We start from the raw sequence: 15,649 nt of genomic DNA on the forward strand, positions 1-15,649 counted from the left end.
AAAAAGGTATGATAGCAATGTACAATGAACTTTTTTACTATTCAAGAACTAGAAAATCCAAGGCTGGAAGAGTCCCCAGTTATTAAACTTCCAACAATAAATATTAACAGGTGGTTTAGATTTGATTGGGAAATATTTAGAACTAGCCTTGGAAGGGAACACTGAGCAATTTAGCCAAAACTCCTACCCCAAAACAGGCTTGTCCACCCACAAATCTACTTTTATTTTATTAGTTAAAACACTTTAATCCAAAATAATTGTTTGTTGTAATATCAATGCATACAACACAAACATTCCTTGAATGTTTTTCACATCAGATTTGCAGGAAGACATTTGAAGTCTTAACATTTTATACAGTTTCTGAAATCTATAGCACTCTAGAATTCCCTACAGGATTTAAGGTGTCACCCATTTTGGATGGGGTTGCACTCTCATTGAAGGAACAGTTACATAGACAGGAACAGTTACATAGAGGTGCTCTTGGACCCAGTCCTACTGCTGGATAAGATGGTGACAGGAATCCTTTTACCAGCTTCAACTGGTTGGCCAGCTGTGGCTTTTCCTAGGCAGAAAAGATCCAGCCATTGTGCTGCATGCTCTGGTTGCATCTAGATTAGATAACTGCAATGTGCTGTACATGGGGTTGCCCTTAAAAAGTGTTCAGAAACTTCAATTTCTGCAGAATGCTGCTGCTAGTATGTTGACTGGGGGAAAAATATGATTCTCCCTTTAAAAAATTCCATCAACTTGATTGATAAGAATACTATTGTTATCAATAAATCCTTGCAACAAAAGACTTTGTTTTTCCCATAGATAAAACTGTTGCTCAAACAAGTTTCCTTTAAAATTTCTCTCTCTCAGCATGGAGATCAATGGCGAATTAGGAGATAACAATTTTCAGCTAAATATTTCCCAAGAGTTTAGAATGGCATTAATGATATAATTAACATTAGAATAAAATTGCAGTCTTTTCTTTTTCCCAAGCTGTAACAAAGATTGTGATGCAAGTTGAACTTGGGATTCTTCCAAATCTATAAATGTGTAGCTGTCACCATCCTTTTGCCAATCCATCATCCATAACATTTTGGCAGTGCAGCAGTATATAACATTAGACATGCCACAGCTGTCTCTGTCCCATCTATCTTGAATAGAGTTCGTATTAATTCTAGGCTTTATGCCCATCCACCGAAAGTCTGAAATCAATGTTTCCCATTTTCTCAGCACCTTTTCAGTGATATGGGAATATTACAGGAAAGAAATCCCAGTTTTGGAAGAATGGGCATTTTTATGATAAGAGTATTTTCATTGCCAAACACATCTTGCTTGTAAAATTTCTTATCAAAGGTTCAAAATTGTCTCAATGCATTTTTTTTACTGTTTCCTGAGATTTCTATACCTTAAAATCTGACTGATTCTGAATTCCACTCCAGTTTATGCAGAAACTTATTGCTATCCAAATTGGGTTTGTAATTTCACTTTTCCAGATTGACCTTGTAACCTTAATTCCAGAAATCTCACCATTTTGCCTAATATATGAAGATAGAAAAAGGTAAACCTGATAGTTGAGTACCTCAAGGAGTTCCAGTACGCACACTAACGGGATTTTACAACATGCCATAGAAAGTCAAACCATCTCACAAATAAGTTGCCCCAGTCAAAATAAAGAAGCCATTGGTATAAAGAGGCACATTTTAATCTATCAAAGGCTTTCTCAGTGTTAAGAAACAGAAATACAGACTGAATGTTATAATTAGGCTATTTTAATGAGAATTGTAAAATTTAGTCAAACAGTCAATCTTTACTGCAGCCCACAAGCCATGTATACAATAAAACCAGTAAAACTTTTAATGCTACAAATCACTCTTACCTATATTATACAATCTTATTATACATGCAATGGAATTAGTTAACAACTTGTATACTAGAACTTATCTCCACCTGAATTTTTATGGCAATGCAGAGAAATTTTGCAACTTGCACAGTAATTCTCTGATAAGCTCCAGCTAGTAGCATTTCAATAATTTTCTGATCTGAAAAAAAGGCATTTTTGGGATCAGAATAGGTTCCAATAAGTCCAAACACACTTGCCTCTAAAATTTACAGCGAAACAGCGCATGTGCCAGTGCTTCAATCAAATCATCTAAACAGGGACAAAATATGTTATTATCTGGAATCTTCTTATATCGTCCAATCAATATGGTCGATGGTAATGAATTTAACCTAGACAGCAAAAATGTATGATGGTATCTTGCAATTGTTAGAATTTAAAGGTAATGTTCAGACTTGCAAATTGTTATCAGGCCCAAACATTTTTTTTAAAAAAATCCCTTATATATGACATGAAGAAATACAAATGGACTGAATGATCTTAATTTTAAGGTTTATCATTATATATTGTAGCAACAAATCATGTGAAAGTAACACATGGAAGTTCTGAAATTAACAGTAAAAAAGAGTATCAAAAGGAAATGGAGTGGGAGAGGTACAGAAAGCTCTCTTCATTTAGAATGCCATTTTTTCCTAGGGCTGGCCCTGTTTGAAAGTTTAAACTGCGCAAATCATGTGAAAAGAGTTGGTTAGGAGGTATAACTTTAATACCCAAAAGATAGGTGGTTAAGGACTATAGAACCCACTCACAGCCCTTCTCTCAGCCTCTGCTATTTCTGCCTGAACTGAGATCAACCTGATTTGGTTTTATAAATTAGAGAACATATGTTGAAATGAACATTCAGCAAGTTGAAAAGGAACAAAAGAAAATGTAGTTTCCCTATCACATACAATTAACCTATGCACTGTAGAATTCCACAGAACAGGTCCCAGGAGCAAGGCTGGCAATCATCAATTATTCTGACTTCCTGGGACCTCCCAGGTTTTTCTCCATCTGCATTTCTAGCTTGGCCTGGTATTGCTCCGTAACTGTCCTGGATTTCTCTTTTTCATCCTTTTCTTCTTCTTCTGCAGTACCTCCAAGTGACTGCCATCTTCCTTCCTTCAGTGGTAGACTTCACACTTACTGAAGTCATATTCCAGAAGTGATATTTTTATCAGTAACCTGAAATATAGATTCCATTGGTTTTAGAAAAACGGTTTATTTAATATTATTCCCCTGAATTTTTAAACTTTGCAGTTTTTTGCAGACTGCTTTCTTCATTGCCACTAGGCATCTTTATCATTGGGAAATGAGAAACTCGGCTGCCATCTTCAGTACGGGGTAAGCCTTTCTGACAGGTGTTAGTGGGTACCTAATGAAACCACCCTTAATGCCAACCCTGGTGTAATACTACTTCACAATAATCTCAGTGGCCCAAACTACTGCAGAATTTACACTCTTAATAGCTAGAATCAATAACTGAAGATGCTCAGGCAGAATCTGTAACACTTATCAGTTCATTCTGATGTTCTTGAGTTAGGATTCGTAGCAAAGAAAGGAAAGCCAGTGTCCTCCATCAGCAAAGTGAGTCCCTTGCTAAAACATTCCTCATAACCTTCAGTGATATGAAACACTTTGCATCAGGTGGATTTTTTTCTCCTTGGACATCTTGTTCAGCTTCTTTTAACAAATCAATCACCCCCCTCCTCCCTCTATGTGTTGTTGTTGGGTGGGATTGCTGCACCTGTCAGAACAGATTCACAACTGAGTTGTTTGCTAAGAGAACTTTTCTCCCCTTACAACCTGTGGCCCAGAACAAAAATGGATAATACAGTAAAAGAAACTCTAGTTTGATGTAATGTTCTGTCATTACCAGCATGACCTCTGTGGGTTGAACAAGGTGGAGTTTTCTCTCTCTTGTCTTCCATGGCTTAGCTCCGTCCACTTGATTTTCTCATGTTTTTGGGCTTCATTTACATTTCCCCCACTGTTTTAGTTTGCCTTCTCAAAAATCTATTGTGGGAAGCAATAATTTATATTAATTCTCAAAGCTGCCTAAAATCATATGATGCTTTGGAGAGAGAGGGAAGGCATTGTTGAAACTGGTATTTCCTCTATGGGCTGTTTATTTGTTTATTTTTTAAAAACATAAAGTTATTGATTTTCAAACACAACATAAAAAAAACACCAGCTAGGCCACAGACATAACATTCAGAGTTGCATAAGGGAACAGAGAAAGAAAAACATATGTGATAAAATAAAAAGATAAAAATAAGAGGAACAAATAAAAGAGAAAGAAAGCAAACAAGCAATGTTGAATCAACCTATTAATGGAGAACTTTTAAAATTTATCTTGTACTATATAGAACTCAGAGGAAATGTTTAATGGCATTTTTTTCTTTTTTTCTAGAGTATTTCCATGTATGCTACAAATCTACAGATCTGTAGATTTGTAGAGATAAGCTGGTTATTTTTAGTACACGCATACACACGCACATAAAATCATTACCAAGTTGCAAAGTCTTAACCATTTCTTATAGTCCAAGGGGGAAAAAATCTTTAGTCACTTAGATTGTTCAGATTGGCCAGTCTTGAACCAGAAACCATCTCCTCTACATTAAAGCTGCCTGTGTCAGGGAGTGATTGATTTTATAGACATCCCAGCAAATATATGTGGCCTTTCATTAACTCCTCCCATTCCCACTCTATCATTGGTCCTTCAAGAATCTATTTTACTCTGAACACTTATGAATTATCTTTTGGCCAAGGCACGCTGCCTCCTTGCATTGGCATGAAATGTGGTAAGTGTATGGTAGGTCTTCCATCTTTTCGGAAGTGCAAATGATGGTTTCTCCACTGAACTGGAAGAAACTCCATTGCTCCTTCCTAATAGATGAGCAGTGAAATCCTAAGAAGAATTACTCTGGTCTAAGCCCATTGAAATCAATGGGTTAAGACTAGGGGTGTGCAAGCCAAAAATTTTCGGCTATAGCCGAAAGTAGAAAGCCGAAAGAAGATTCTCTATCGTTAAAGCAGAAAGCCGAAACAAGAATCTCTTTCGGCTTTCGACTTTCGGGATTCTTTCGGCATTATTTCGGCATTCTTTCGGCTTTTTTCTATGGGAAAATGCCTCCGTCTTCCAGGACGCCTGGAGGAGGCATTTTCCCACCAAATAAGCCCAAAATTGGTGGGGACCTTCCTCTAACCCTTCTCTAACAACCACCCAAGTTTCAGACAGATTGGACTTTGGGGGGCCATGTTATGGCCCCCCAAAGCAGGTCCCCCCATCCTCCCATAAGAAAGCGAAGGAGCAGCATATTGTTAGCATGCTGCTGCTCATCTTTCTTCATTATTTCCTATGGGGAAAAAATGAAGAGGCAGGCTTCCTTTGCCAGGGGTGGCATTTTGCATGCAAAATGCCCCCCAGCCCTCAGGGGCCCTTCTCCCACCCCTCCTCCCACCCCCCACCAAGGCTCAGCCTGCTCCCACTTGGGGGGGCCATTTCATGGCCTCCCCAAGTAGGTGCTCTAATCTCTACCACTGACAGCTGGGGGAGGCTTGTGTTGCCAGGGGTGGCATTTTGCATGCAAAATGCCCCCCAACCCTCTGGGGCCCTTCTCCCACCCCTCCTCCCACCCCCCACCAAGGCTCAGCCTGCTCCCACTTGGGGGGGCATTTCATGGCCTCCCCAAGTAGGTGTTCTGCTCTCATCTCTACCACTGACAGCTGGGGGAGGCTTGTGTTGCCAGGGGTGGCATTTTGCATGCAAAATGCCCCCAGCCCTCTGGGGCCCTTCTCCCACCCTTCCTCCCACCCCCCACCAAGGCTCAGACTGCTCCCACTTGGGGGGGCCATTTCATGGCATCCCCAAGTAGGTCCTCTCAGCCCCTAAAGTCCACCCCTTACAGCCCCACACAAACCCAATTCCCCCCCAGCTGCCACACACAGACCCAAATCCCCACATTAGCCCCTCACAGACCCAAATCCACCCCCACCTGCCCTACACCCATAACCCCAGGAACAGGCTGGCAAAGGCCAGCCCTCTCCCTTTGTTCCCTATGCTGGGAACTTCTAAACTCTCTTTCCCTGGGCAATTCTGCACAGCCCAGGGGTGCCACAATGGTGGGCACACTTCTGAGTGCCAGCTGGTCCCTGTGAAAGAGCACCTGAACCACAGACACCCTCCCTCAAATTCCCCCACCACCTAAAGAGATGGCTGGCCAGCTAGCCCCATTGTTCCCTATGATGGGAACCAACTGCACAACAAAGAATAAAACAAGAACAACACAAAATAAAGTTTTAAAAAAATTATTTTCTCCCTTCCAAAGTACAAGTAGGCAAAGCATTATGACACATTACACCAGCAGTCCCCCACACAGAAAAATTAAAACAAAACTCACTTAACATCAGAGAATCACAAAGCATGATTCCTGTCAAAAACACTTTATTTCTTGAACAGCTTTAGGTTACACAGCAGGGGGGAACACCAAAGGGCATGGCAGCACTATCTTACACAAAAATAACACAACTCACTTAACATCAGAGAATCACAAAGCATGATTCCTGTCAAAAACACTTTATTTCTTGAACAGCTTTAGGTTACACAGCAGGGGGGAACACCAAAGGGCATGGCAGCACTATCTTACACAAAAATAACACAACTCACTTAACATCAGAGAATCACAAAAACACAATTCCTGGCAAAAACACTTTATTTCTTGAACAGCTTTAGGTTACACAGTAGGAGGGCACAACAGGGCATGATAGCAATGTACTACAAAAAATAATACAACCCACTTCACCGTTTTTGACAGCAATTGTGTTTGTGTGATTCTCTGATGTGAAGTGAGTTGTGTTATTTTTGCGTAGTACACTGCTTTCCTGCTCTGCGGTGCCTTCCTACTGTGTAACCTAAAGCAGTTACAGAAATAAAGTGCTTTTGACAGCTATTTTTTGGGGTGATTCTTTAATGTGAAGTGAGTTGTGTTATTTTTGTGTAAGATACTGCTTCCATGCCCTTTGGTGTCCCCCCCCTGCTGTGTAGCCTAAAGCTGTTCAAGAAATATTTCTGTAACTGCTTTAGGTTACACAGTAGGAAGGCACCGCAGAGCAGGAAAGCAGTGTACTACACAAAAATAACACAACTCACTTCACATCAGAGAATCACACAAACACAATTGCTGTCAAAAACGGTGAAGTGGGTTGTATTATTTTTTGTAGTACATTGCTATCATGCCCTGTTGTGCCCTCCTACTGTGTAACCTAAAGCTGTTCAAGAAATAAAGTGTTTTTGCCAGGAATTGTGTTTTTGTGATTCTCTGATGTTAAGTGAGTTGTGTTATTTTTGTGTAAGATAGTGCTGCCATGCCCTTTGGTGTTCCCCCCTGCTGTGAAACCTAAAGCTGTTCAAGAAATAAAGTGTTTTTGCCAGGAATTGTGTTTTGTGATTCTCTGATGTTAAGTGAGTTGTGTTATTTTTGTGTAAGATAGTGCTGCCATGCCCTTTGGTGTTCCCCCCTGCTGTGTAACCTAAAGCTGTTCAAGAAATAAAGTGTTTTTGACAGGAATTGTGTTTTGTGATTCTCTGATGTTAAGTGAGTTGTGTTATTTTTGTGTAAGATAGTGCTGCCATGCCCTTTGGTGTTCCCCCCTGCTGTGTAACCTAAAGCTGTTCAAGAAATAAAGTGTTTTTGACAGGAATCATGCTTTGTGATTCTCTGATGTTAAGTGAGTTGTGTTATTCTTGTGTAAGATAGTGCTGCCATGCCCTTTGGTGTTCCCCCCTGCTGTGTAACCTAAAGCTGTTCAAGAAATAAAGTGTTTTTGACAGGTATCATGCTTTGTGATTCTCTGATGTTAAGTGAGTTGTGTTATTTTTCTGTGTGGGGGACTGCTGGTGTAATGTGTCATAATGCTTTGCCTACTTGTACTTTGGAACAGAGAAAATAATTTTTTTAAAACTTTATTTTGTGTTGTTCTTGTTTTATTCTTTGTTGTGCAGTTGGTTCCCATCATAGGGAACAATGGGGCTGGCTGGCCAGCCATCTCTGTAGGTGGTGGGGGAATTTGAGGGAGGGTGTCTGTGGTTCAGGTGCTCTTTCACAGGGACCAGCTGGCACTCAGAAGTGTGCCCACCATTGTGGCACCCCTGGGCTGTGCAGATTTGCCTAGGGAAAGAGAGTTTAGAAGTTCCCAGCATAGGGAACAAAGGGAGAGGGCTGGCCTTTGCCAGCCTGTTCCTGGGGTTATGGGTGTGGGGCAGGTGGGGGTGGATTTGGGTCTGTGAGGGGCTAATGTGGGGATTTGGGTCTGTGTGTGGCAGCTGGGGGGGAATTGGGTTTGTGTGGGGCTGTAAGGGGTGGACTTTAGGGGCTGAGAGGACCTACTTGGGGATGCCATGAAATGCCCCCCCCCAAGTGGGAGCAGTCTGAGCCTTGGTGGGGGGTGGGAGGAAGGGTGGGAGAAGGGCCCCAGAGGGCTGGGGGGCATTTTGCATGCAAAATGCCACCCCTGGCAACACAAGCCTCCCCCAGCTGTCAGTGGTAGAGATGAGAGCAGAGCACCTACTTGGGGAGGCCATGAAATGCCCCCCCCCAAGTGGGAGCAGGCTGAGCCTTGGTGGGGGGTGGGAGGAGGGGTGGGAGAAGGGCCCCAGAGGGTTGGGGGGCATTTTGCATGCAAAATGCCACCCCTGGCAACACAAGCCTCCCCCAGCTGTCAGTGGTAGAGATGAGAGCAGAGCACCTACTTGGGGAGGCCATGAAATGGCCCCCCCAAGTGGGAGCAGGCTGAGCCTTGGTGGGGGGTGGGAGGAGGGGTGGGAGAAGGGCCCCTGAGGGCTGGGGGGCATTTTGCATGCAAAATGCCACCCCTGGCAAAGGAAGCCTGCCTCTTCATTTTTTCCCCATAGGAAATAATGAAGAAAGATGAGCAGCAGCATGCTAACAATATGCTGCTCCTTCGCTTTCTTATGGGAGGATGGGGGGACCTGCTTTGGGGGGCCATAACATGGCCCCCCAAAGTTCAATCTGTCTGAATCTTGGGTGGTTGTTAGAGAAGGGTTAGAGGAAGGTCCCCACCAATTTTGGGCTTATTCGGTGGGAAAATGCCTCCTCCAGGCGTCCTGGAAGACGGAGGCATTTTCCCATAGGAAAGCCGAAAGAATCCCGAAACGTTTCGGCTTTTTTCTTTCGGCTACCCGAAACATTTCGGCATTCCCCGAAACGTTTCGGCATTCCCCGAAAGAAGCCGAAACACTTTTGTTTCGGCATTCTTTCGGCATTCTGAATGCCGAAACGCACATCCCTAGTTAAGACTGGAGTAACTCTGCTTAAGATTTCACTGTAGATGAGCAAAAAGTAGAGCACTGTTTATGCTGATAGGTTTAGCACCTCTCTTTGTAAGGACTTGCATGCCAACTCAGACTTTCCCAGCAATTTCCTTTAGCAGAGTCCTACATTCATCAGGTCCCTTGACGATTCCAGTTCTATGGAATGAATTTCCCGAGGAGAGGCTGGTGGTTTCCCACAAAGCGAAGATGATCCTTTTTTTCTATACTTCTTTCAGTGTATAGTTGAAAACTCTTTTGGTGCCAATGATCATTTTTAAGTTGGCTGAAAGAATGGACGTCGTTTTTTTATTATTATTATTATTATTTATTTTATTTTTAAAATTTATTTATTTATTTAAACATATCCAACCTTTCCACAGAGTTCAAAGCAGCTTAAAAATTATTTTACTATGTAAATCACAGTGAACACTGGATTAGGCAGGATAGACATTTTAAAATAAATTTTATAACTAAATATTCATTTATAGATAACAAAATTTAGCTCCCCCCGCCATGACAACCCAGTAGAGAAAAATGCCGAAATGCAAGAAGAGGAGAAAAATGCCGAAATGCAAAGAAAGAAGCATCTGCGTCTGTTCCGATTGTCTGATCTCCATGATTTACTACAGGGTTTGACCTTGCAGTGATGATGAAAAAAATGCAGACAAGCAAAAAATTCCATCTTATCAACAGCTTACCTACCATTTCCCGGTTTTTTGAAAGTAACACAAAATCCATCCATTATTCATGTTTCCAGCACAGGATTATAATATGAGATCTGATTTGGACAGGGCTGGCACTAACATGCCCTGACGTGGGGCAGCTTCCAAGGCACAGGTCTTCTGGGGTGAGGGCTAGGGGTGTGACCAAGAAACTTTGTTTCTGTTTCTGTTCCAGAATAATTCCGTTCCATTACTAGTTTGTTCTGAGTTGACCAGCGCCAGCTCAGAACTGATCCATGTGGGTTTTTTCATTTCAGTCCATCGCATGTGCATTGGCCTCACATATGCAAATACATGCTATCCTTTTCACATTAGGGAGAGGCTCTGGGGCAGCTGTTTTTGTGCTCAACAAAAACAGCATCAACCGTTAGTCCCCCTCATAGTCTAAACCACTGATCCACTGAGATTTTCCGCAAGCACAATAACACACACAAATGGACCTGTAGAACATGAGTGTTAGCGGGTGCAGCAGCTGCAGCAGGGCATTCCCAAGTAGGAGAGCACTCCAACCATTGCAGTGCAGCAGCATCAAAAACAATCCTGCTTCACGTTCACTTTCTTCTCTTTCTATAGTGCCAATAACCTTTGCATTCTGCTGTTGCCTATTGGTTTCATATTTCTTTGTAGTTTTGTTCCCACAATGAGGGGCAAATCTCAGCATTCTTCTGCAAAATGGGGCATTCTCACTGCCAATCTTCTCCGTTGCCCAAGTGCAGGCAGGCAGAATATCTGAACCTCCCCACCTCCCACCAAAATAGACCTGTCTTTTCCCCATAGGTTTTCCTTTTGCTGAGGGGGCAACAGGATTGTTTTTGAAAGGGTGGAGTTAGGAACACATTTGCCATTTGACTCAGAAAAAGAGAGAGCCCTGAAAGACAATGGAAGCAATCTTAAATAGGTCTATGCAGATGGAAGTCCTATGTTATTCAATAGTGCTTACTCCCAGGGTCTTTCGGATTGCAGCCTGTCATTGAAATCTCCCTGCCAAATGTTTCCAAAGCTGATAGGAGGGGAGGGAGTGGTCTCCCTTGTGAGGACCCAATTGGTAGGGATGGAGAGAATACAGTCTCCCAGGTATCTACGGGTTGGAGGGTGGGGTGATGCACTCACATGCATTGGTCTCATTCCCCTTTCCCACCAACAGAGTTAATTAATAATATAAGGTCTCTCTCTCCTTGGTATCTGATTGGCATGGTTCAGAAAAACAAGCTGCTGTCCTCCGAGGTGAGCCAAATGCCTCCCTGTTGCTGGGACGTATAAACGAAAACAGAACACAAAAACTTTTTGGCAGGAGGGACCTGTTACAATTTAGTTTACCAGATTTGGTTCAGCATTCTGAAAACTGCTTTAACAAGCCAAATCATTGAGTTCTGTGTGTAATTTTGGCTCTAGTGAAGACTTTTTCATTATGCAGAGGAGTTAGCTGTGTTAGTCTGTAGTAGCAAAATCAAAAAGAGTCCAGTAGCACCTTTAAGACTAACCAATTTTATTGTAGCATAAGCTTTCGAGAACCAAGTTCTCTTCATCAGATGCATGGTACAGAAACTGGTCAAATATAGAAGAGGAGGGGGGAGGAGGGGAGGAGAGAGAAGATGCAGTTAGGGGGGGAGAGGGAGGATGCAACCAAAACATTCCTTTGCTAGTAAATGTAAACATCTTTTGGCGTGGGGGTCAGTTGGCTTGGGTGAGGCTTCAAAGGAGTTTGCTGTGTTAGTTTGCAGCAGTAAAACAGCTAGACCATCCAATTCCTATGTAGTATAAGCCTTCGATAACCACAGCTCTCCCTGTTGGATTTTGTTTTGAAAGGTTTCTGTTGAACTACAGCGACCTTTAAGTCTTTGATGGAATGTCCTGGTAGATTGAAGTGTTCTCCCACTGGTTTCTGGATGTTTCCATTTCTAATGTCAGATTTGTGTCCATTTATTCTTTTGTGTAGAGGTTGGCTGGTTTGTCCAATGTACAGAGCAGAAGGACATTGTTGGCACATGAGGGCATATATCAGATTGGAGGATGAGCAGCTGTAAGGCTGCTGAATTGAAATTCATATGCAAATTTGACTCTGTCAAGCTGGGACTGAATAGGGACTATGAATGGTTATCACATTATCACAGGTAACAGATTTCCTTTACAGAGGCGGGGTCTGGGGGAGCCCAGTGGTGCCTGGTGTGGGCTTTCGGGGACCACAGTTCTCTTTGTCAGATGCATCTGAGGGGGAGAGCTGTGGTTATCGAAGGCTTATACTACATAGGAATTGGATGGTCTAGCTGTTTTACTGCTGCAAACTAACACGGCAAACTCCTTTGAAGCCTCACCCAAGCCAACTGACCCCCATGCCAAAAGGAGATGTTTACATTTACTAGCAAAGAAATGTTTTGGTTGCATCCTCCCTCTCCCCCCCTAACTGCATCTTCTCTCTCCTCCCCTCCTCCCCCCTCCTCTTCTATATTTGACCAGTTTCTGTACCATGCATCTGACGAAGAGAACTTGATTCTCGAAAGCTTATGCTACAATAAAATTGGTTAGTCTTAAAGGTGCTACTGGACTCTTTTTGATTTTTCATTATGCACACCTCTAGTGAGGGCTAATGCCACTGAGTTGCATGCCCCTTTCCCACCTCTTTGTTTACAAGCCTCCCACTACCCATGCTCCCATCTGTAAATATTGCCCAGAATACTGGTGTGAGGACGGTGCAGGCAGCTGTTAGTGTGTATGGTGAGAGGACCTATGAAAAGATGGGAGAAGGATACACAAGCATGTGGGTGCACATGCACAGACTGGGGGTCTGATGGTTGGCAGAGATGAAGAGAGTACGTGGGCACTTTCTGACTAGGGCATCCCAAAATCTGGAACTGGTCCTGGATTTGGAGTTTTCAAAGTCTACAACATCAGGCACTCTGATCCAAAAGTTAGCAAACAGGGGATAGGCAGCCCCCATTCAATAGCACATTGCAAAGGTTGAGAAAATCTAGGAGCTGAGACTGGTTTTTTGGGATCCTGATTCCCCAAACCAGGAGGATTCCAGACTGTGATGATCATATTTCATATCAGAATAACCGTAGTTCACTCCTTTAATTGGTGTCCCCAGTGATCCATGGTACAGAGAAACAGCAATCCACAAGCATCTAGGGTTGCTAACCTCCAGATGGGGCCTACAGTTCTCCCAGAAACAGAGCTCATCTCCAGACTACAGTAATCAATTCCCTTGGAGGAAATGACCGTTTCCGAGGGTGAACACTATGGCATCAAACCCCAGTGAGTTTCCGGTCTTCTCCAAACTTCATTATACCCAGATCTGAAGGAATTTTCAGGGCAGAATAAGCAACCCTACAAGGGTCCCATCAAGCTCCAAAATAGCAACAGTCAGCTGTTTACCTTCTTGGACATTTTCCACTATGAAACCCCCTTTTTAGAACATTAGCTATTTATATGTGAACCAAAGCCTGCTTTCCATTACAAGAAAGCGATACATCAGGTTTGCTATGCTTCACCAAGGTTAAAATAAGGGGTTTCAGGGAATGGGGGTGACACTTTCCAGGCAAAGGTGGAGACAGATGCTACCTCTACGTGACCTTAGCAAGAGCATTCGTTACTTTCTTCCCTGACATGCTAATTACTGAGCTTTGTAAATAAATATGAAGACATTAGCCACCTCTCCAGCACTTAGCAGTACATGGTGAATTAAAACAGCCACTAAACAGATGAAGAGTCTAATCAACAGTGCCTTTCTTTTTGTAGCAGACTGAACTGTTCTGGGCTCCTCGCCAGTTTCTCCCTAAGCTCCTCGTTCAAAACAAAGTCTTCTGGATTTTTTTTCTGTTTGTTTTCTGACCGTATTGCTCTACAACCCTAAGAACTCTTTGTTAGCTTTGATAGAAGAGGAAGATGTCCAGTGTCTCGTAATATATATCTAGGATTAGGACTGTTTCAAATGTTTCCTTTTTTTAAAAAAAATGTCAGTCTAAAAAGCATGTTTGAAGGGGCAGCAAAAATATTTCCAAAACAAAAAGGAAATTGTGAGAGAATATTCACCTTTTTCAGTTCTAGTGTGTTGCAGTTGTTTCCGTTGTCTGCAGATGCTTTGGTATCATTTCCCCCTCTTCCTCAGTTAATCACATGAGGGATCCCCAGCTAAATGAAAATCACATTGTAAATGGAATGCCGTGACACTGTGTACCCAACCCAATTTGGCTGTGTGACTATGTCACTAAGGACAAATAAAGTTAATTGACATTGAAGGCAAGGCTTCTTAGATGAGTCACATGAAAAATCCCAGCCAATCAGAGATAACAAAGTATGCAGACTTTCAGAATATGTCAACCAATCAAATTTGACCATCCCTGTGCCATTGAGGACAAATGAAGTCAATTTAGGAGCCATTCGCTCTCACTTTGACACTTTTCCCTCTGTTAAACATTCCCCAACGCAATGAGGGTGCTTTTTGTCAGTGCCAAAAATGATTGTGAAAGGCCTCTCTCCTTCAGCTTATCCCAGATTAGATCTCTTGCTATATAAGTTTTCTTCCATAAAAATCATTTTTTTAAAAAAATTCCCCATTGATAAATACATGGGGAAGGTGGATTGATAATGGTACATCCATCTGAAAAAAGTCACCCAGTGTTACCCTATCTCACATAGTCTCATTTATGTGTTTTTGAATCTCTGAAATTGTTGAATCTCTTGGCCCCTTCTGCATTGTATTGAAAATTGAGTGGAAAATGGATGTTTAAATTGGTCAAAATGTATATAATTCTTTAACAAGTGATCAGAGCACATTGCTTTAAAGAACATAACCCACCTACAGCTGCCAATCCCACTAATTTGATTTATTTTGAATGTGTGCACCACCTTTCCTAATAGCACTCAATATATCAGGTTAGACTGTCTTCCGGCTTTATTAAACCAGCAGTTCCCCTGGCAACCAATTCCAGTTTTAAATACCGCATTTTCAAAAAAGAAAAGATGAAGCACCAAATAACAAGTTTGGAATCAAAGCCAGTCTGACAAATCAAAGGCAGTCAAAGAGATTGCAGTGAAATGCCATTTGTTTTAATGTGACCATCAGGCGCAGAAGCAACCTTGCCAAAGGACTAAATTAAATTGCTCCATCCGATTTTAACCAAATCATCCACTCTGGTTGTATGCTAATATCTGCCAAATGCTTGGGCTTCATTCAAAAAGCTAAAACAGCATTCTAAGCTTCCTCCAAATGCCATGGTGTCTGTTACTACCCTATTAGAGTCATATTATTATTTGGAAATAAGCACTTGGCTGAAGAGATGTGGGAAAGAGCCAATACATAAAACAGCATGGGATGTGAATTGCTGTGGAAGGGTTATGGCTGAGTTCCTGATGCTTCTGATAGTACTGAGGCTTAAATCCAGAATCTCATGGCCCAGGACTGGGGCCTCAGAGCCTCTTTGGAAATGGGGGTATGTGACATCAGCTCTCGAGACTGGCAGACAATTGGTAGCCTCTGGCTGAGCAAGGCCTTTGGGCTCTTTGCCAGACCAACCAAGCAGAATCATCTGGTGGTTCCATTTGAGACCTAACAGCACATGAATCTGTGACTGGATCCCAGGAATGTAATTGCAAACAATAACCGTAGACACATGGACCACTAGGGAAGGGGTGATTAATGATTTGGCCAGTATCATCTCCCTGATCTAAAAAGTACCTAAGCTTAGGTCATAGTAGGTTCAAAGACAAGTACCTATATTGTGCCTTTTT

This window comes from Eublepharis macularius, chromosome 13, assembly GCF_028583425.1.
Source record: "Eublepharis macularius isolate TG4126 chromosome 13, MPM_Emac_v1.0, whole genome shotgun sequence".
NCBI lineage: Eukaryota > Metazoa > Chordata > Lepidosauria > Squamata > Eublepharidae > Eublepharis > Eublepharis macularius.